Below are 20379 nucleotides of genomic sequence, written 5' to 3'. Positions count from 1 at the left end.
TGTAGTTCCTAACCATTGCCGCTGCCCCAGCCCCCACCCCACCCCCCCTCACCCCCCCGCTGGCTGCAGCTCTTGCGGCCGACACCGCCACCTCTTCCAGTCTGGCTCTGGATCTCTCGACCTCGGCAAGCGCTGTCCGGAAATAACGCCCATTTCTGATAGGACATGTTCTCACCAATCATCGCTCTCAGGAGGCGGAGTGACTCGGAGGGGGCGGGTGAATGGACTCTCCTCGGAGGGTTGGGTTGGCTGAGGGCTCCGCCCCGAAAGTTGAAGCAAGCTCGGCTGCGAGCGTGGGTGGAAAGGCGGGGCCCGAGGCAGAGGTTGGAGCCTGGGGGCGGGGCCGGGCGAGTGCCCAGAGCCGTCAAGAGCCAAGAGGGCATCGGAGCCGAGCAGTGGTGGCTGCGGCGGAAGAAGACGAGAACGCGGCGCTCGGCGGCTAGGGGATCTGGCGTTTGGGGCCGGTAGGTAGGCAGGCAGGCTGGCGCGCCGACTTCAGGGCAGTGAGGGTTGTGCCCCCTCGGTGTCGGGGTGCGGATCTCCACCGGAGCCCCGGGCCCTCCTCAGGATCCTAGGCGGCGAGGCCCTCCTGGCTGCCTGCCCCACGCCCAGACACCCGTGCCCCAGCCCGTCGGCCGTCCCACAGCCCAGGGGTCTACATTTGGGGGGACCTGCCTTTCTCAGCCTGGGGCCACATCCCCACCTCCTGGGCCTCCCTGGATGGCAACTCGGCTTCTCTGAGCCGGGACCCCGCAGAAGTACCTTAGCCCCACTTAGAACCTGGCGCTGCCGCCCCTCGACTTAGCTGGGAGCAAGTACCCTTAGCCACGGAGAGCCGCCCGGTAAGTCACCTACCTTCGTAAATCGAGACTATCCAAAAGTCCATCTTCCAACCCTGACAGTCCTTGGCCCTGGAAGAAACGTTCCCGGCTAAAACCCCATGCGTGTCACTCCCCCCAGCATCCTCCCTCCAGCAGCATCATCCATCCAAGATCTCTGGTGCTGAAGCCTCAAAAGCCCCCTTAGCAAAGTTTTGCGGATTCTTCATCTTTCTTCCCAGTCGAGGATCTCCCTACGGTATGCTAGAAGGATTCCCTTAGCGTCTTGGAATTAGGAGGGGTGTATTCCTCTCACAATTCCTAAATCGAGTGGGGCGCCTACAGTATTTATATAGCAAGTTAGGGACACCGTTCTCTTGTCCCAGTGCAGAGATTCCTGGCCGGCTAGGCATCCCTGTTGCACCAAAATTTGAGAACCCCAATGGTGGTTAAAAAAATACTTCTCAGCCCGTGTTAGGCAAAGGAATAAAAAGGGAGGAAACAAATGGAGGGAAGGAAAAGAAGTAAGAACTATCAAAATGATAACATATTTCTTGTTTAAATGCAAACAAAGAATTCAATTCTATTAAACAAGTGTTCCTACTAAGGGTTAGACACTAGGATAGGCCCCAGGGATACAAAGATCTAGATAACTTGTAAAGCATCCTGATGATTTAATAACTCAAGTAAATGCAAATAAAATTTAACATGGTAGCGATAGGGGCCTCATGGAGCCATCTAGACTTGTCAGTTAAATGATTATTTCAGAAGAGATATTCACCATTTCTTGTCTAGAATGGGTCTTTCAGGAAAACTTGAAGAAGGTAATACTTTACATTTGAATCTGTGCATTATTTCACTTGCTCTATTATAATGTACATTACTATATACTCTATTCTTAAGGGCAAGGGAATTTATTTTCATTTTTATCATATTATGTCTTTATTATATTTTATTTTTAGGTGGCACAAACCTGCAAAGTGTTTTGCAGTTTAATTCAATAAGCATTAAGTCAATCACTTGTCACAAGGAATTGTGCTAGTGCTATCCAAAAATAAAGATAGTGGCCTCTGCCCTCAAAAAGCTTATATTGCACCCTGTATAATTATATATGTTGAAATGAGCTTTTCCAAGTCTTTCATATCAATCTTGTCTTTACATACAATTTTGTCTTAACTCCTTTACAAGGAGAATAAGACTTGTAAAAGAAAGAAAACTGAACTTGCCTAAACTGACACAGCCTATTTGTGGTTGAGATAAGATTCAAGAGTACAGGTCTCTTTACTAGACCACAGTCTTGGAAGAAGAAATATTTGATTTAGAAATGGACAGTCTTAACATTAAACTCAACATTTAGTACACTGTCAGTCAACTTAGTCATTAAGTAAGGAATGGAATTATTGTAAGTAGTGTTTTCCTCCCAGCAATCTTATAGTCTGATTTGTTTTTGAACTGACTTTAGTTCAGCAAATTCCAATTTATGGATTATTTTTGTGTCATGGAACCCTTTGAGCAGCCTGGTGAAACCTATGGATCCCTCTCAGAATAATGTTTATAAATGTATAAAATAAAATAAACAGAATTACAAAGGAAACTAATTATGCTAAAATATAACTTTTAAAATATTTTTAAAAACAAGTTCACAGATCTCAGATTAAGATCTCCCTACTGTAATGTATTGATCAACTCATATGATTTTTTTCTCACAGGGGACAATTCTTGAAGATGTTTCAAAACAAAATGAATTTTAGTTTATTTTTTAAACTCTGTATGCCTTAGATCAGTTCCAAGGCATAAGAACAGTAAAGCCTAAACAATTGGAGACTTGTTCAGGGTCACACAGGAAGTTACCTATCTCTAGACCTGGCTCTCTAACCATTGAGGCCACCTAACTGCCTTGTAATTTTCATTTTTAAAATAAGTATACTTTAAGTGGCTCAGTGGATTAGAGAGCTAGATCTAGAGATAGGAGGTCTTAGGTTCAAATTTGGCCTCAGATAATTCTTGGCTATGACCCTGGACAAGTCACTTAATCCCCATTGCCTAGCCCTTATTGCTCTTCTGCCTGGAACTAATATGCAGTATTGATTCTAAGGCAGAAGATAAGGGTTTTAAAAAAATTTTAATAAAATAAGTGTTCTTTAAAATTTAAATATAAGTACATTAGGTTACACTTTCAGGAAGTGTTGCTTTTGTCAAAAAGAATTGGGATCTCTGCTCTTGGGCACACTGAGTAGGTTTTTAGTTTGTAAGGTGCATTTTTTTTTTTATTTGTAAGGAGCAATTTTGAAGGATTTTGCAATCCTCCATTAAAAAGGTAAAGTGTACAGTGTCATCACAGAGCCCCAGACCTGCCAAATTAGCCTTCATGTTAATAAAAATGTTTGGTTGGGACTGTTCTCTTCACCAGATGGGGTTTGGTTCCTCATTTTGAGTCTTATTTGAGAAGCTGTTTTGTGAACTGCCTGGAGTGGTGTGTGTCATTTGTTACTGAGAAGAGATTCGGTCCTCATTAGTTCCCTGGCTCTTGCTAACTCTAGTTTTAGATGAGTGATGAAATTGCCTTGTTGAACAGAACCATACTTTTTTTCTCATATTCTGATTGAACTAAAGGAATTGTGGGACTTCATTGAGGGGTAGTTTTGTTTGATCATGGTATAGGTATGGTGGGTTCTATCCCTTTGATTTGTAAAGTTACTTTAAATTTCCTTTTTTTTTCCTGTTTCAAAGTGGCATGTTCACTTTTAATAGATCTTTGTAGCTGGCCCACTTGCTTTGATGAAGTTGACCTGTTTCTTTGAGGAAAAATCTTGGCTTTTTTAATCCAAATTCATATATAAATAAAGTCTTAAATTCATTTAATCATTTAGATGAATATCTAGGCAGCATTTGCCTAACAATTGCTCTATCGTTTGAAAGCTAATTTATTTTTCCTAGCAAAAGGTTAAAATGCAACTAAAATTCTGCTTTCATGATTAATAAGTCACTACCGCAGTTGTTTCTGATGCTTCCTGTTTGCTTCATTTTAATATTTCAGTTAAACTGAAAACATCTGAGCATTATGGGCACTTTCGATGGTAGCAGTGTGAAATTGATAGGGTATATGTTTTTTTAAGTACATGACAGTGGGCCTGGGAATTCTCAAGAAAAGTTAGTTAGCCCTTTGTGTCCATATGAGCTAAGGTGGGATGGAGGTATCCCTGTGTATTTGGATGATTATTTAAAATAATACTCTTGTGAAAGGCTTGAATTTACTTAAAAACAATGATCAAAAATTTGAAACTAATAGTTCAGAAAATGGTAAACCAGATTACCAAATTGTGGAAAGAAAATTTCAGTTGAGCTGGGTTTCCATGAGCTCTGTTTTAAATTTCTCTTGTTAATTCTAAGAAAAATATTTTATGTTCTTTATTTTTCTTCATTCTATTCTCTCTAGTTCAGAGTATTTTTCCTCACTTGTAGTATAAGGGAGTTGTACTAGAAGGTTTTAAACATGTCCCTTTCAGTGCTGCCAACATTTTTATAATTCACCTTTTTTTCCCTCTTCTTTTGACTTCCTTATCCTCTAACAAAAATAATATCATAAAATTATACAGCATTAAAAGAGCTAAGACAATTCACATTTATATCACGAATTTTGATGGTAGCCTATTATTTTTCTTTTTCAAGAAAGTAGTATTTTTCTTTTTCTTTTCTTTTTTTTTTTTTTTTTAAATTTAAATCCTTACCTTCCATCTTAGAATCAATAGTATGGTTCCAAGGCAGAAGAGCAATAAGGGCTAGGCAATGGAGGTCAAGTGACTTGCTCAGGATCACATAGCTAGGAAGTGTCTGAAGCCAGATTTGAACCTAGGACCTCCCATCTCTAGGCCTGGCTCTCAATCCACTTACCCAGCTGCCCCCAAGAAAGGAGCATTTTTCAATTAATATGTCTTTCCTACTATCCCTCTACCCCAATGAGCAAAAAAAAAAAAAAAAAATGCATATCTACATAGGCTGGCAAAACGAATTCCCACATTATCCATGTTCAAAAATATATGTCTTTTTCTTCATTTCTAAGTTTCCCTCCTCTCTATCAGGAGGTAAGTGGCATGTTTTCATTTTCATCCTTTGGGATTCTTAGTTTTTTATTGCACTGATCAGAGTCCTAAAGTCTCTCAAAGTTGTTTTTCTCTATAATATTATCCTTGTATAAAGTTTTCTTCTAAGTGTGTTTACTTCATTGTCAGTTCATAAAGACCTTCCTAACTTCTTTTGAAACTTGACCACTTCATAATTTATGACACAATAATATTCTATCACTCTCATATACCATGATTTGTTTAACCATTCCCCAAAATGAGGACAACCCCTTAGTTTCCAATTTGAGGCTGCCATGGTAGCTTTTTGAAAGAAAGGATAAGGATTTTCCTTTGTTTTGCAGATAGAAAAAAAAAATGAGGAACAGAAGATCTAAGTAATTTGGACAAGGTCACATGGGAAGTTAGTAGCATAGCCAGAATTAGAACCCACATTTCCGGGTTCCCAATTCAGTGTTTTTTTCTACTAATCTGTGCATAGTATAAGACAGATTTCTCTCAACCTATCAATCTGGATATTTACTAAAGCAGAATATTTACCTGGAACATCAGGATGGAAGGTTAGAAATACTCACCACCTTATATTTGAATAGCCACAAAACACTTTCACATGAACTGATTCATTTGCTTCTCATTAGTGTTAGGAAATAAGATAATAGGATTTAGAGAAGTAAAGGACCTTGGAAAGCCTCAGTCTAGTCCAATCTCCTCCTTTTACAGATGAGGAAATTGATTACCCACCTGATAAAAGATAATGAATAGTTGTATCTTCATACTTGAGCCTGAATAAAAGGAAAAATAATGTGTATGTGTTGGCAGAATAATAGGACTTTGCCTCCCTTATTTTGCAAGTCAGAAAAAAATGCTTGTTTTTTTCCCCCAGATTATTAACTTTTTTTTTTTAAGATAAAAGTTAACTTATCCCTGGTTTTGAGTTTGAAGGCTACAGAGGTGTAAATGACCTATATTAGATCTTACCTTGAAGGCAGCTAGGGTTAGAAGGGAAAGGACTCTTAAGAACCTTAGTAGTAGGTCTCTTCCAGCTCAAAATCTTTGAAATCCTACAGATGGTGATGGAAGGACACAGTACATACTTCCCTTTAAAGAAAAATTATCTCAGTTTTGGATTAGTTTTAAATGTTCCTTTTTAAAACTACATTACAAAAATACTGGGCTTTACCCCAACCAATGTTCCCATCAAATAAGATTTTGTTTTTTGTTGGGGAGACTTTATTGATAACTGAGAGTCATTTCTAAAGTGAACCTAGTTTTTAGAAAAAATAGATCACCGGATGTCGAGTTCTATGTTGGACTCAGTTCAGTTGAAAATGAAACTTTTGCCTCAGGAGCTAGAGCTCCCAGACTTGACTGTGAGATTTAGGTAATATGTAGAGTGAACTTGCACTCAGCCAAAGATCTGATTTATTTCACAGACTGAACTTGATAGAAGCCTTAGTCATATTCCAGGCATCTTTGCTTAGGTGAGCATATTACTTTCTCTGGAAGGTGAGTCATCTCTGCAGGGGTGTAGGTGACACGCTGCTTTCCCCAGCCTGGTTGCAAAGGAAGGCTGAGCAGCCCTTGTTTGTTACTGAGTCGGGCTTTGTGCCTGGGACTACACATTCCTGCTTTGGGAGCAAGGTGTAAGGAAGGAAATATTAGCACTTGGGTATATATACTTGCCCTATAAGAGATGGCTTTTTAAGCACAGTGTATTGAAGTTTGGGGACCCTTATCCACCCTTATCCTCCCTCTTAAATAAGGCCACCTTGAAGGTGAAAAGGGGCCAGCCTGCAGGTGATCATGTTCTGAGGCTGGAGGAGAGCTTTGGCCCAAGGGAGCTGGGAAAACCCCCTGGAGCAAACAGCCTTTGTTTGACAGATCTTGGAAAGCTGTTTTCTGGTTTTTTTTTTGTTTTGTTTTGTTTTTTTTTTTTTTTAACTCTTTTCCCTAGTGGAACAGGAGGCTGGATATAGATAACTTTGATAAAGGAAAGGGCTGAATTTAGACTTGACTCCAGAAGGCTTTGGAATATCAAATTTATTGCCCTAATTGCTAAACTGACTTAACTGTCATTTTGTGGGAAAGGAAGCAGCAGGGGGAACTCCTGAGCTAGACTTCTATCCTAGTTAACTCATGCCAGGTTTTGTTAGTCAAGATTTTGTTAAGAGGTAGTTTGGTATATTTTTTTCTACTATATGAGAAATTCGAAAACCATTTTTCCAGTCTCACCTCCCAAGTAGCCAAGAGACTTTAAGGAAGTCCCTTAATCTCTCTATACCGCTTAACAACTATTTCCTCATCTTTCAGATGGGCATAGTAATATTTGTATTACCTTCCTAAGAGAGCTATTTTAAAGACTCAAAATGAGGTAATCTATATGAAAGTGATTTGTAAACTGTAAAACCCTATACAAACAGTAAAGCTTTATTTGTTTTGTTGGATTTGTCTTCCCTGAAGTGCTCAAATCCAGAGTCTAGAATAATAGTTTAGTTCAGATCTTCTGCTTAATAAATCAAACCTGTTTCTGTTGATGCCTCCAGAGTGAATGGTTCATTAAAATTTAAGAGTTATATATACCATCACTAAAGACTTATTTGATACCATGGGAAAGAAGAAAGATAAAGTGATTTACTGGTTTAGGGAACAGTGGTAAGGAAACTCCCTCTATTGTACAAATCTTAGAAGAGATCTCAATGCCTGGGAACATTCATAGGTTAAGTGACTTGCTTAAAATTAGCCAGTCAGTATGTGTAAGAGGCAGGATTTGAATCCAAGTCTTCTTGCTCTTAGCCTATCCTCTATCCACTACAACACAAGTTATTGTTAATAACTTTCAAGTTTGAATTTTCAAGTTTGAGGCAAGCCTTATTTCTTTAATGCAGTATAGTTATCAATATAGTCAAACATCATACTGAAAAATATCATGCTTCTAAGTCAGGGCTTATTATGTCATTTTCAGTCATGTCCAGTTCTTAATGACCCCATTTGGGGTTTTTCTGACAAAGAAACTAGAGTGGTTTGCCATTTTCTTCTCCAGTTCATTTTATAGATAAGGACTGAAGCAAACAGAGTTAAGTTATTAGCCCAGGATCGCATAGCTAGTATGTGTCTGGATCTGGATTTAAACTCCTGAAGAAGAGTCTTCCTGTTAAAGAAAAAAAAGAATCTTCCTTACTCCAGTCCACTGTGCCACCTAGCTGCCCTAGTTCAGAGCACATGGGGCTAAATTTTTAAAAATATTTTATTATAAATGTAACCATAAGCACACAAGTAAAATGAGAACTGAAATCATATACAAAAACATAACTTCCATAAAAAGACAAAATTACAGTAATATCTTCTGAGATTTTCTATCCTTTTCCAAAATCTTTTGTGTTTCAGATTTTGTTATTTTTTAAACCTTTATTTTCTATCTGAGTAATAACCCTAAAACAAAATGGCAAGGGTTAAGTGACTTGCCCAGGTTCACATAGCTAGGCAGTATCAAAGGCCAAATTTAAACTCAGGTCCATGCCTGGCTCTCTATCCTCTATGCCACCTGTCCTTGGCTATTAAAAGTATATTTTATTCAAAGGTACATAAAAACAGATTTAGAAGAGATGCTAGAAGTCATCTAATCTTAATCTCAATTTGTAGACAAGGAAACTAAGGCTCACAGAGTTTAAATAATTTGCTCAAGATTTACATGGGGATTAAATGACTGGCTCTGGATTTGAATCAAAAGCTTCTAATCTTAAACCTAACATGTTTTCAATTTTTCTTTCTAGAAATATTGTCATCTACATGATCTAATTTTAAAGATAAAAATCAAGGCCTAGAAAGGTTAGAATCCACTGTCTTCTAAAGCTGGTATCTTTTGTTTATTTTTAGATGGCTGCTCCCACCATATCACTTTGCTCATCCTGAACTAAATTACCAACAGCCTTCTCCAGAGCTCTGTTAATAAAGGGTGGAGTCTGTGCAACAGCTGTTCTAGACACCGAAAGCAAACCAAAGACTCTTTATTTGACCCCTATTGTACCATCAGGTCCCTATAACTACAATAAAGACAAGCTTGATAAGAAAATATAAAATTGGACAGTATTACACAGAAGTCTCAAAGGTTGCTGACATCTTAGAGAAGTACTTTAGTGGATAGAAGTTTTCAGTCAAGAACATCTGAGGTTCTATTATTGTCCCAGACACTTCCTAGCTGTGTGACAGTTGTTTTTCAGTTGTGTCCAACTCTTTGTGACCCCATTTGGGGTTTTCTTGGCCAAGACACTGGAGTGATTTGCCATTTTCTTCACCAATTCATTTGATAGATGAGAAAACTAAAGCCAACATGATTAAGTGACCTGTCTAGGGTCACATAGCTAATAAGTACCTGGTGTCGAATTTGAACTCAGGTCTTCCTGACTCCAGGCCTGGTGCTCTATCCACTATGCTACCTAGCTGCCCCAATGTATGACCCCAGACAAATCAATTAATATCTCTTGGCTTCAGTTTTGGTGTCTGCAAAATGAAGGAATAGGATTTGATGACCTTTAAAGTTTATTCTAAAGCAATGACTATGATCTTTTTAAGTCTCTCTCTTAAGAGTACCCAATACTGTGCCTTACCCAGAGAAGGCATTCGGTAAATACCTGTTAAATGATTCCTCTTCCCTAAGGTATAAATCCACCAACCACTAAGAGGCAGAATTCCTGACCTTACTCCCTAATGAAGTGGGAGGGGGCCAGGAGAGTGTTACCTGATGCTTAGCCCTCAGTAAAAGGAGTCTGGAGTCTGACTCCTTCTTCAACCAGAAGCTAGTCAACTGGGTGACTGATTAAAGTCTCCCTTTTTGTAAAGAAGATTCTTGCTTGTTTGCAAAATAATGTAATCTTTGGATATAGGCCCCTTTTGAGTGCTGAGTGCTATTGTATCTGTGTTCAACCACCCACTTTCCTGCCAAAGTTTCCTTTTTCTAGGCCAAGCTTTTGTCTCTAATGTGTTGTAATCACGGGAACTGCTGAAAAGCTCTTGAGGAAGTGAGGGCTGAACCAGACCTAAGTCTATAGTGTGATTGATAATGATTCTTGGGATGAGGAAATGGGAGGATTTGGGGATGGGATAATATTTTGGTGAATTGGGCCACCTGAAGCTACTACCAAACAGTTGGGGCTGATAGAATTTGACTAGTCTTGTGCTGAGAGAAAGAATTAAAGTCACAGAGCTAAGTAGATGCAAAGAAATGCTGAACACACTTCTGATCTTATATCTCTTTCATAATTTCTGATGAAGAGGTAACCCTGCTCCTCACCAAGGCCAACCCATTACATGCATTTTGACCCCATCCCTTACTGTCTCTCCAATCAGTTAAGCCAACTATCATTTCCCCTTTCTCTGATCTTCAATCTCTCTTGTCTCCTGGTCCTTGCCTAGATCAACAAACATGTCCAATACCTCCCTTATCCTCAAAAAGCCTTTAGAGGGTCTTAGCATCCATGTTATTATTCTATATCTCCTTCTTTTCTCAGTCAAACTTCTTTTTAAAAAATCCACCATCGGTGCCTCAACTTCCTTTCAACTCTCTTCTTAACCCATCTTGCTTTTGACCTCATCACTCAACTAAAGTTGTTCTTTCTCTTAAGTACTAGAGATCTCCTAACCACCAAATCAAATTCCCTGATCTCAAATCTCATCCTCCCTAACCTTTCATCGGCATTTGACAGTGTTGGCCACCCTCAACTCCTGGATACTCTCACCTCGAAATGATTTCAGGACACTGCTTTCTCTTGATTCTCCTCCTACATAGCTGACTGACTGCTTATTCTCAGGCTCCTTTGCTGACTCATAATTCATTTTATACCCACAAATTGTGAGTGATCCCCAAGGCTCTGTCTTGAACCCTCTTCTGTTTTCTCTATCCTCTGTCTCTATGGGTTACCTTACTACCCTTGTATAAATGATTCCCATAACTATATGTCCAGCCCTCTCCTGAGCTCTAAGTCCACACCACCAATTGCCTATTGGACAAACTGAATTGTCCAGCAGCTCCTCAAATACATTTTCTTTCTCTCTCCCAGACTCGCCTCCCTTCCCTCCTGAGAACCACCATCTTTCAAATCAGGCAGCCTTAGCCTAGGTGACATCCTTGATGCTTTATTTTCTCTCACCCCATATATATCCAGTCAGTTTCCATATCTCCACAGCATCATCTCTATTGAAGGTGTCCTCTCCATTCATACTGCTGACACCCTTGCTTAGGTTCTCTTCACCCTCACTGAGGCGGTTACAATAGCTTCCAGTCTGGCCACCTTAGCTCAAGTGCTTTTCCACTCAGACCTGTCCTTCACTCAGCCAGCAGAGGGATTTTCCTAGAATACAGGTCTGATCACATCACACTCCCTACCCCTTCACACAAACACACTCAGCAAACTCCAAGGGTTCCCTATTGGTCCAAGAATCAAATCAAAACTCTTTCTGTTTGACATTTTAAAACTTCACAACCTGACACCGTTCTGCCATTCCAGCCATCTTACACTTTATTACCCTCCTTGAACTCTGTGTTCAGTCCCTCTGGCCTACTACTGTTCTGAACATAGAAAAAGCTCCACCTCCTAACCTTGATGCCAGTAGCTGTCCCCCAGGCCCAAATGCACAGCCTCCTCATTTTTACCTTTTAATATTCTTGTTTTCCTTCACAAATCAGCTCATATCAATCTGGAAGAAACCTTTCTTGGTTCTCCAGCTGAAAGGGCGTTGTATATATTTTGTATACATACTCATATGTACAGATGTACAATGTCTCTTTCTTGTGCACCAGTACTATTTTACTTTTGTATTTGTAACCCTACATTATTTAGCACAATTTCTGGCATATGAGAATGAATGACTTGAGGGTTTGTTGATTCGTTCATTGATCAAAGCAAATCTACCTGCTGACCCTGAATGGCTGTCCCTCAGACATTTATTGGTTCCAGCTCAATTTATCTGGCTTAAAAATGTGTTATCTTTACAAACATTTGGGTTTTCTGTTACACAGGAGGCTGATAAGGAAAACTAAGGAAAGAATATGGTTTCCCTTGTAAAAACTGATGTTTGTATGTGTGTGTTTTAGCTACAGATAGATTTCTTAAATTCAATCTTATTTCATCATCCGTTCTGAATTCTCTCCCTCTCTCCTTTTCCTCTCCCTTCCATTAAGAAGGCAAGATAAACAAAACCCTTACATAAAACGAATTTCCAAAGAAGGAAGGAAAAGGAAGAAAGAAATGAAGAAAAGAAAGAAAAAAGTGTGCTTCAATTCACTGAGTTCATCAGCTCTCTATCTGGGGGTAGATGCCATATTTTATCTAGAGTCCTTTGGAATTGTGGTGGTCATTATGTTGATCAGAGTTAACAAGTCTTTCAAAGTTGATTATCTTTACAATATTGCCATTATTGTATAATTGTTCTCCTGGTTCTCCTTACTTTACTTTGCATCAGTTCATAAAAGTCTTCCCAGGTTTTTCTGACACCATCTCCATTATCATGTCTTAGAGGGCACTATTATTTAAATACGATAACCTGTTTTGCCATTCCCCAGTTGATAGGTATCCCCTCAGTTTCCAGTTCTTTGACACCAGAAAAAGAATTACAATAAATATTTTTGTGCCAATGGTCCTTTTCCTCATTCTTCTATCCCTTTGAGGTATAGATTTAGTGACAGGATACAGTTTAATAGCTTTTTGGGCATAGTTCCAAATTGCTTTTCAGAATGATTGGACTAGTTTATAGCTCCAATAGTACATTATTGTGACTGTTTTCCCACATCCCCTCCAACATTTGTTGTTTTCCTCTTTTGTCACCTTACCTGATCTAATGAGTATGAGATAGTATCTTAGAATTGTTTTAACTTGCATTTTTTTATTTTTTAATGATGTGTAGCAGAAGTATCCTATTCTTAACTGCTTGCAAACTCCTAAATCCTATAGGAACAAGATTAAAATGTAATTGGGAAGTGTTTATTAAAATAAACAAAAATATAGTACAACAGATAATGTTAGTTTATAATGTTATCTACATTTCTATTTGAGTTTGACAACACTGATTTCTAACATTTTTTTATATGATAGATGGAATTTTTTTCCTCTGAAAACTGTTCATATCCTTTGGCCACTTGTTAAGTGAGAAATGGCTCTTCTTATAAATTTGACTTAGTTCCCTATACATCTTAGAAGTGAGATCTACATGAGAAAAACTTGCTTTATAGAGATATTTGCTAAAAACTTTGTATTTCATCTGGGGGTGCCATCCCTTTGTCAGCACTTTAGAGAAATGGCAAAAATCAACAAGAAGCTATTTGTATTGAAGCTAAGAAATAAGCTGAAGAATGGCTCATGGCAAGGGTGACCAGAATGTCCCATAATAAATTATTTAGATGAAAATTAGGATTGAGGACAAGACTGGGATGGGGAAGGGAGTACAGTGGGAAGAATGGAGAGACCCATGAGTGACCCAAAACGGTATCTTGTATTTCATATGAGCAGATAATGAGTATCACAGAAGAACAGGATGTAAATTTAAGATTTCTTTTTTCCTTCTTAGATAACTTGAGAGATGAGGTAATATGAGGTTGTTCTGTGATTTATCCATCCCTTGTCAGAGAATAGTCAGTCACCAGTACCTCCTGAAGATTGTTTTTGCCATACTTCAAGTATGAGTCCCCTTTCTCTTTTTCCTTCCCCTTCTCCAGCATGGTACAAGTGGATATTGTGGAAAAGTAAATGGATGTCTATGGAGAATTTTGTCCTTTTATGTAAAGTGGCTTGTCAGATACACACTTGTTTCCCAGGCTAGTAGCTTGTTAATTATGGTGTTTCTATTTGGGCCCACTTGTCTGAAGGTGCAGATACTGCAGCTTCTGAAAGTAGACTTAGAATTGGTACTAAGGCAGAAGGTAAGGTTTAAAACAACAACAATCCTGGGATAAACCGCTAGGTAGCTCAGTGTATTGAGAGCCAGGCCTAGAGATGGGAGGTCCTGGGTTCAAATCCGGCCTCAGATACTTCCCAGCTGTGTGACCCTGGGCAAGTCACTTGACCCCCATTGCCTACTCTTACCACTCTTCTGCCTTGGAGCCAATACACAGTAAGGGTTTAAAAAAAAAAAGAAAGAAAAGAAAGTAGACCACAGCCAAAGTTAAAATGCACTTTAAAGGTTGGAGTTTGGGTTTTGTAATTTCTTCCATTTCTGGCATATGTTGGAAGTCTTCTGTGGAAAAGTTGTTTGCATTTGGTATTTATTTGAAAGTTCCTTAAATGAGTTCCTTACTTTCAGAACTAGTCACCAGTATCTACAATTCCTTAGAAGCATCCTCTCACAGTGACAAAGAATTCCTCTTCATTAACCCATTCTTATAACAGATAAACCCTGCCCCTAGAAAAAGCCCATTTGTCGGAGACTCCACCTTTACAAAATGGAAAAAAGTGAGATATGTGGGTGTGTAATGATTTGCTTTATTAAAGTATTTGCCTTAGTTTAATGAACTCTTATTTTCCTAGACTCTAGTCAGAAAGTTCAAATAAGAATATTCACAGTGAGAAAGATTATGTTCAATATAGTTTCATATTACCTAATTCTTTAAAAATTGGTAATCTAGTTACCGTGAAGTTAAGCAGAACATTCAGTTAACCAGAACCAACCAGGACACATTAAAGACAGTTTTCTGTATTCTTTTAGAAAACCTCTCCCCTAACACTTTTAAAATAGGATCAAATTTTTCAAATATTCATTTGACTTACATGTAACTTTTAATGAACAGATCTGTTATATTAAGTGAAGTACAACTGTAGTCTTTTTTTTTTTTCCTTGAGGCTGCTGTTTTCTTTAATGCTCCATATTGTACTCTCTGTTGCCAAATAGATTCGTAAGGAATTGTAAAGTTACCTTTCTGGTTCCGAATGCCAACATAAATAAAAGAAATTGAGAACTAGAATGGAAATATCATTGTAGTTCTTTAATACCTTCAATCAAAGCACAAAATATGTGGCCAGAGAGTACTGACCTCATTTGTAAAGACATTATTGAAGCACAAACGAGGAGTGATTCCCTATCGCCTAATAATAATAACTGAGAATTGGATTCAGTATCAGAAAGATGTGAATTCAAAATCAGCCTCTGACACTTAGTAGCTCTATGACTCTGGGCAAATCATTTGACCTGTGTCTGCCTCAGTTTCATCCCTCAGAATGGGGATAATAATGGTACTTCTTATAAGGAAGGTTGTGAGGATCTGATAGGATAACATATAAAGTGCTTCTCACACCTGAAAGCACTATATAGATGCTAACTATTATATTGTAATTATGGTGATTTGAGGTTTTCAGAACACTTTACATAAGGGAGTGGCAAGAACCTGGGCCTTGTAGAGGGTGTGTAAGTATGTGGACTTTGATACAGATTAGGTTTCTTGGATATTACTGACCTACATGGTGCCTATTCACAGGAGCAGAATTACTAAACCAGATTTTTATTCTGCAGGCCGGTAAAGCCAGTGGACCCTTTGTCAGACAAATATTTTTATAAAATCAAAATACATAGAGGTGTTAGTGAAAATAAAGATGTAATTCCTGCCTCCTCCCACCCCATCCATGGACCCTGGCTAAGAACCTCTGGGATGGGAGTGGCTAAGTAGCACAGTGGATAGAGCACCAGACCTGGAGGTGAGAAGAACTGGGTTCAAACATGACCTCAGATGCTTTCTAGCTCTGCAACCCTGGGCAAATCACTTAACCCCTTTTGCATAGTCCTTACTGTTTTTCTGTCTTAGATTGGTACTAAGGCAGAAGGTAAGGTTTAAAACAACAACAACCCTGGGATAAAGAATTTAAGCTTTAAGAGTAACCCAGCACAGTCCTGACCAAGACCTTCTTCTGTGTTGTCTTTTTGAAGTTTCTTAAAATAAACTTAAGTTTGGTAGACTAAATGAGTAGTAGGCAATAAGTCTTAACTACATTGCTTCCTCTTGGGGCATTCCCCACACTTCTCACTTACAGACATTGGGGCTTACACCAACTTCTGCATTCTGGCTTCCAAGGTTCACTTCTGTTCACTTGGGCACATGTGCCCACATTCCATCATGTAGTAGTATGATTCTCAAACCTGTTCAATTAGTCAGCAAGCTTGTTTTTTTCCTTTTCTTTTTAACCCCTTACTTTCTGTCTTAGAATCAATACTCTGTATTGGTTCCAAGGCAGAAAAGCAGTAAGGGCTAGGAAATGAGGGTGAAGTGATTTGCCCAGGGTCACCTAGCTAGGACGTGTCTGAGGCCACATTTGAACCCAGGACCTCCCTTCTTCAAGTCTGGCTCACAATCCACTAAGCCACCTAGTTGTCCTTCCACAAGCATTTATTAAGCACCTACTATGTTCCAGGCACTGTTCAGAGTTCAACTACTGCCCCTAAAACCTACACCAACAAAGGCAGAGAAAGATGATAGTGACCAGATTATTTGCTATTAAACTCTCCTGCCTTGTGTATTCAAAAGATTCTAACAAATCCAGTGTTCCCTCCCTGCTCAGAACTTATATATTGGCATTTATTATAATTGCTATATAGCATATGTGATATCTACAACTAGCAAATGAAAGTTCCCAGAAGGCAAATTTTGGCTCAGAATAAGGAGGAGCTTTTAAACAATTGAACCAATCCAACAATATGATGGTTTTTAAGTTTGCTGGATGCTTTTGTTTGATTCTCAAGACAATCCTTTGTGAGCTAGGTACTGTTGATATTGTCTGCATTTACAGATATGGAAACAGACTAAGAGTGGTCAGGTAGCTAGCTAATAAGTGTTGGGGGTGGACTGGGGAGATGGATCTCTTCTTTGAACTTGGCATTACTACAAGCATACTATGCTGTCTCTGCTGAAGAATAGATGGCCTCCAGAGGATGGTGACCTTTCCCTTCATTAGACCCTGGATAATCATCTCTCAGAAGAGACTATAGAAGGAACTGGTATGTTGGATTTTTGTTGTTGTCGTTCTATTGTATCTAACTCTTGTGATCCCACTTAGTATTTTCTTGGCAGAGATACTGGAGTGGTTGGTTGGCCATTTCCTTCTCCAGCCCATTTTACAGATGAGGAAACTGAGGCCATTGTATTAAGTGACTTGCCCAGAATCACCCTACCAGGAAGTATCTGAGGCTAGATTTGAACTCGGGTCTTCCTGGCTCTAGACACAGCACTCTCTGCTGCACCACCTATCCTAGTTTGGCATGTTGGATAGAAAGCAACAATTGCAGTAGTAGAAGATCTGAATTCAAACTGGGCAATTCACTCAACCCCTCACCAGCTTTGGTTTCATCTTCTGTAAAAGGAAGAGATTGTTAGATACTCTGTATTTTACCCTATGAGCTCTTACAACCTATGTCACTATATTCCAGTGAAGCTGTAAATTCTTCAAGGAAAAGGCCTATGTTTATACATTACTAGATCTTCTATAGCAGTTATCCCTGAAACTCCAAGAGTCAGGTGCTCAAGGAATACATGGAAATTGATGGTTATTGGCTGCTACCCTACACCCCAGAAAAGGGAGGAGACACTGTAAAGGGAAGGAAACATGTCCAAAACATCTGTAGATTGAATAAAGAAGTAGGGAAAGGCCAGCCAGGAAAAATAAAAAACTTGCCTGGCTACAATTTCCTGGAGTCAGCCTGACCTTCTGCATTCCCAGCCTTTCACTAAACCAGTAAGGGACACCCCAAGCCCTCTTCCCCTGCTCCATGGGCTTCTGAGTTTCTCCCTGGTCACAGGGTTATTCAGGGTCTCCGAACAGTTTTCACAAGAGACTCTCAAGCAGGACTGTTAACCAGAAGTTGGTACTTGTTGCCTATAAATAGAAAATAGGAAGCCTTGGCTACAGAAGTTGAAAGACTGGCTGATGAAATTTACTCTGATTACCTTCCCTCTTCCTGTGTCCCAACTGATTACATTTTTAATACTCTTACTTAGCTGGAAAAGACCTTGCATGTCATCTAACACAATCTCCTCATTTTAAAGATAAGGAAACTGAGGCCTTAAGAGGTTTAGTGACTTGCCCACAGTCACACAAGCAGCAGTATGTAGAATTTGAACTCGGGTCTTTTGTTCTGTTTCCACTCCACCACACTACTTCCATCCTCAGTAGAAAACAAAAAGCAGGGAGTGAAATCAAAACAAAAACTGGAGTTTTTTCCCTCATAGTCTACTCCCACAGCTGCTGCCCTAATTCATGAAAGGAGGTGACTCTTCTAACTGGTCTCACTAGATAAATCTCTCCCCACTCTATCCACCTGCTATTCAGCAAGCAAAGCATATCATGTCCCCCACTCAAAGAATCCCATTGGCTCCCTCTTACTGAGAGGGGGAATGTACTCAACTTTTTGATATCTCAAGGTCTTTACAACCTGCTCCCTTCCTTCTAGGCTTATACTTGATTCCCCTCTCCCCATTCTGTATCCCAGTTACACTGGCTAGTTGCTGTGCTCACACGTGATGCTCCATATCTCATCTTCATCAATCAATTAACATTTATTAAACACCTACTATGTACCAGGCACCATGCTAATTGCTGAGAATACAGAAAGGGTCAAAAGACAGCCCTAGTGCTTGCTCAGGAGGCTAATAGAGGAGACAACATGCATATTGTATACGGGATAAATGGGAAATACAGGAGTGTTCCCTTATCCTCAGTTTCATTTTCCAAAGTTTCCATTATTCACAGTCGACTGGAAGGGCCAAGGGTCCACCTTCAAATGCCAGTGCACATAAATATGGGGCATATGGGGTGTTCAGGAGGCCTAGCACCTCTGGGCTGGCTTTTCAGGGCTGCTCATCCACTTTGGGGGTCTACCTGCCACCCAAACTATGGCTCCAAGAAGCTGGGGCGTGTTCAGCCATCACACCCAAGGAAAATCCTCTCCACAGGAGGAGAAACCAGATTAGAGGGTAGCTGATGGGTCTCAAACCTGGGGGTGGAGAGGATGACATCTCCCTCAAGAACAGGAAGCTTCCCCTAGAAAGATGGGCAGATGGGAACGGTTTATTCCAGTAGCCAGGAAGGCAGCTGAAGCAGGCTCTGCCACTCTTAGAGCTTGGTCAGGCCATTGCCAGGCATCCTGACTTTTGTCCTGCTACTGGACTTGAATGACCCTGGAAGAGAGAGTGAGTTTGAGGGCTTTGTGAGACTCTGCCTCACTTTAATCCAATTCACAGGCAAGTCAAGGCATAGCCCCCTGATGTCATTGCTTTCCTTTGAAATGAAGGACAGAAAACACAGGGTCAGCAGGTGTTCTCTTATCCACAGCTTCAGCCATCCGAGGTAGGTGGTGGAACTGATCCCCCCTGGATGGGGGCCTGATTATAATTAACAAAGGGAAGACCCAGGAATGAAGAGGGGTTGGGGAAGGCTTCCTGTAAAAGTGGGGTTTTAGTTGGGATATAAAGGAAACCAGGGAGCGAGAGTGCTCCAGGCATCTCCTGGATCTGGGTTGCTCTCCCTCCTCCTCTCTGCCTCATCATTGCCCTGGCTTCCTCTCAGACTCAACTCAGGTCACACCTTCTGTGTGGGGCTTTTCTAAGGTCCCCAGCTATTAGAGCCTTTCCTGGGAGACCCTCCTCCATTCACACTCGGATGTACCAAATGATTTACATGTAATCTCTCAGGTAGCATGTGGACTCCTTACAGGCAGGGACTGGTTTTGTCTGCCTGCCTTTCTTTCCATCCCTAGGGTTTTAGCACAGGGCCTAGCATACAGTAGGTGAGTTTTCAGATCCTTTCATATATATCATCTCTTTGAATGAAAGCATGGCAGATTTGGTTAAGTGCCCAGAGCTAGAACATTTGGGAAAAGCCTGATGGGAGAGGTAAGATGAGCTCTCCCTCAAAGAAATGGGTAGGATGTAGATATGAGAGGGGAGGTGGGAAGGGCATAGAATAAGCAAATGGTGTTTGGACTCAGGAAAGATTCAGAATAAGCATGATTTTGTTGGGGAAGAATGAAGGGACAGCTAGGTGGTACAGGGGATAGAGGGCCAGGCCTAGAGTCAGGAGGACTTGGGTTCAAATCTGGCCTCAGACACATCTTAGCTGTGTGAAGCTGGACAAATCACATAACCTCAGATACCTAGCCCTTACTGTTCTTCTGCCTTAGAATCGTTACTTAGAAAAGATTTTTAAAAAGCAAAGGCATAGGCATACAAATAACAATAATAGGCTGTGTATATTGGGTGCCAAATGAGCGTTAAAGTTAAGTCCTCTATACTGGATGTGTCAGACACCTAGTCCTGTGGGCTATTTGAGTTTACCACCACTGTAGACATTCAAAGGAAGAAAAGGTTACTCAGGTCCAGGGTGAATAGGCAAAGTTTCTTGAAGGAGGTTTCTTGAAAGATGAATGAGATTTGGTAAGGCAGAGATGGGTGGGGAGAGTAAGTAGTCAAAATGGGAAGGGTCAGAGGGGCTGTAAAATATGGTGTAGGAATGTGTGTT

The 20379-nt window shown here is 40.1% G+C and overlaps 1 protein-coding gene across 1 annotated transcript in view; it reads left to right on the top strand.

The window, feature by feature from the left end:
• The first annotated feature begins 384 nt into the window (after positions 1-384).
• MAP3K14 (mitogen-activated protein kinase kinase kinase 14) overlaps positions 385-20379 on the top strand; it is a 50012-nt gene continuing 30017 nt past the window's right edge. The window contains exon 1 of the mRNA XM_044671711.1: positions 385-842. The gene's annotated coding sequence lies outside the window, so the exon portion shown is untranslated. The remainder of the gene's footprint in view (positions 843-20379) is intronic.

Source organism: Gracilinanus agilis, chromosome 4 (genome assembly GCF_016433145.1).
Source record: "Gracilinanus agilis isolate LMUSP501 chromosome 4, AgileGrace, whole genome shotgun sequence".
Taxonomy (NCBI): domain Eukaryota; kingdom Metazoa; phylum Chordata; class Mammalia; order Didelphimorphia; family Didelphidae; genus Gracilinanus; species Gracilinanus agilis.
This window is presented reverse-complemented; position numbering and strand designations above follow the sequence as displayed.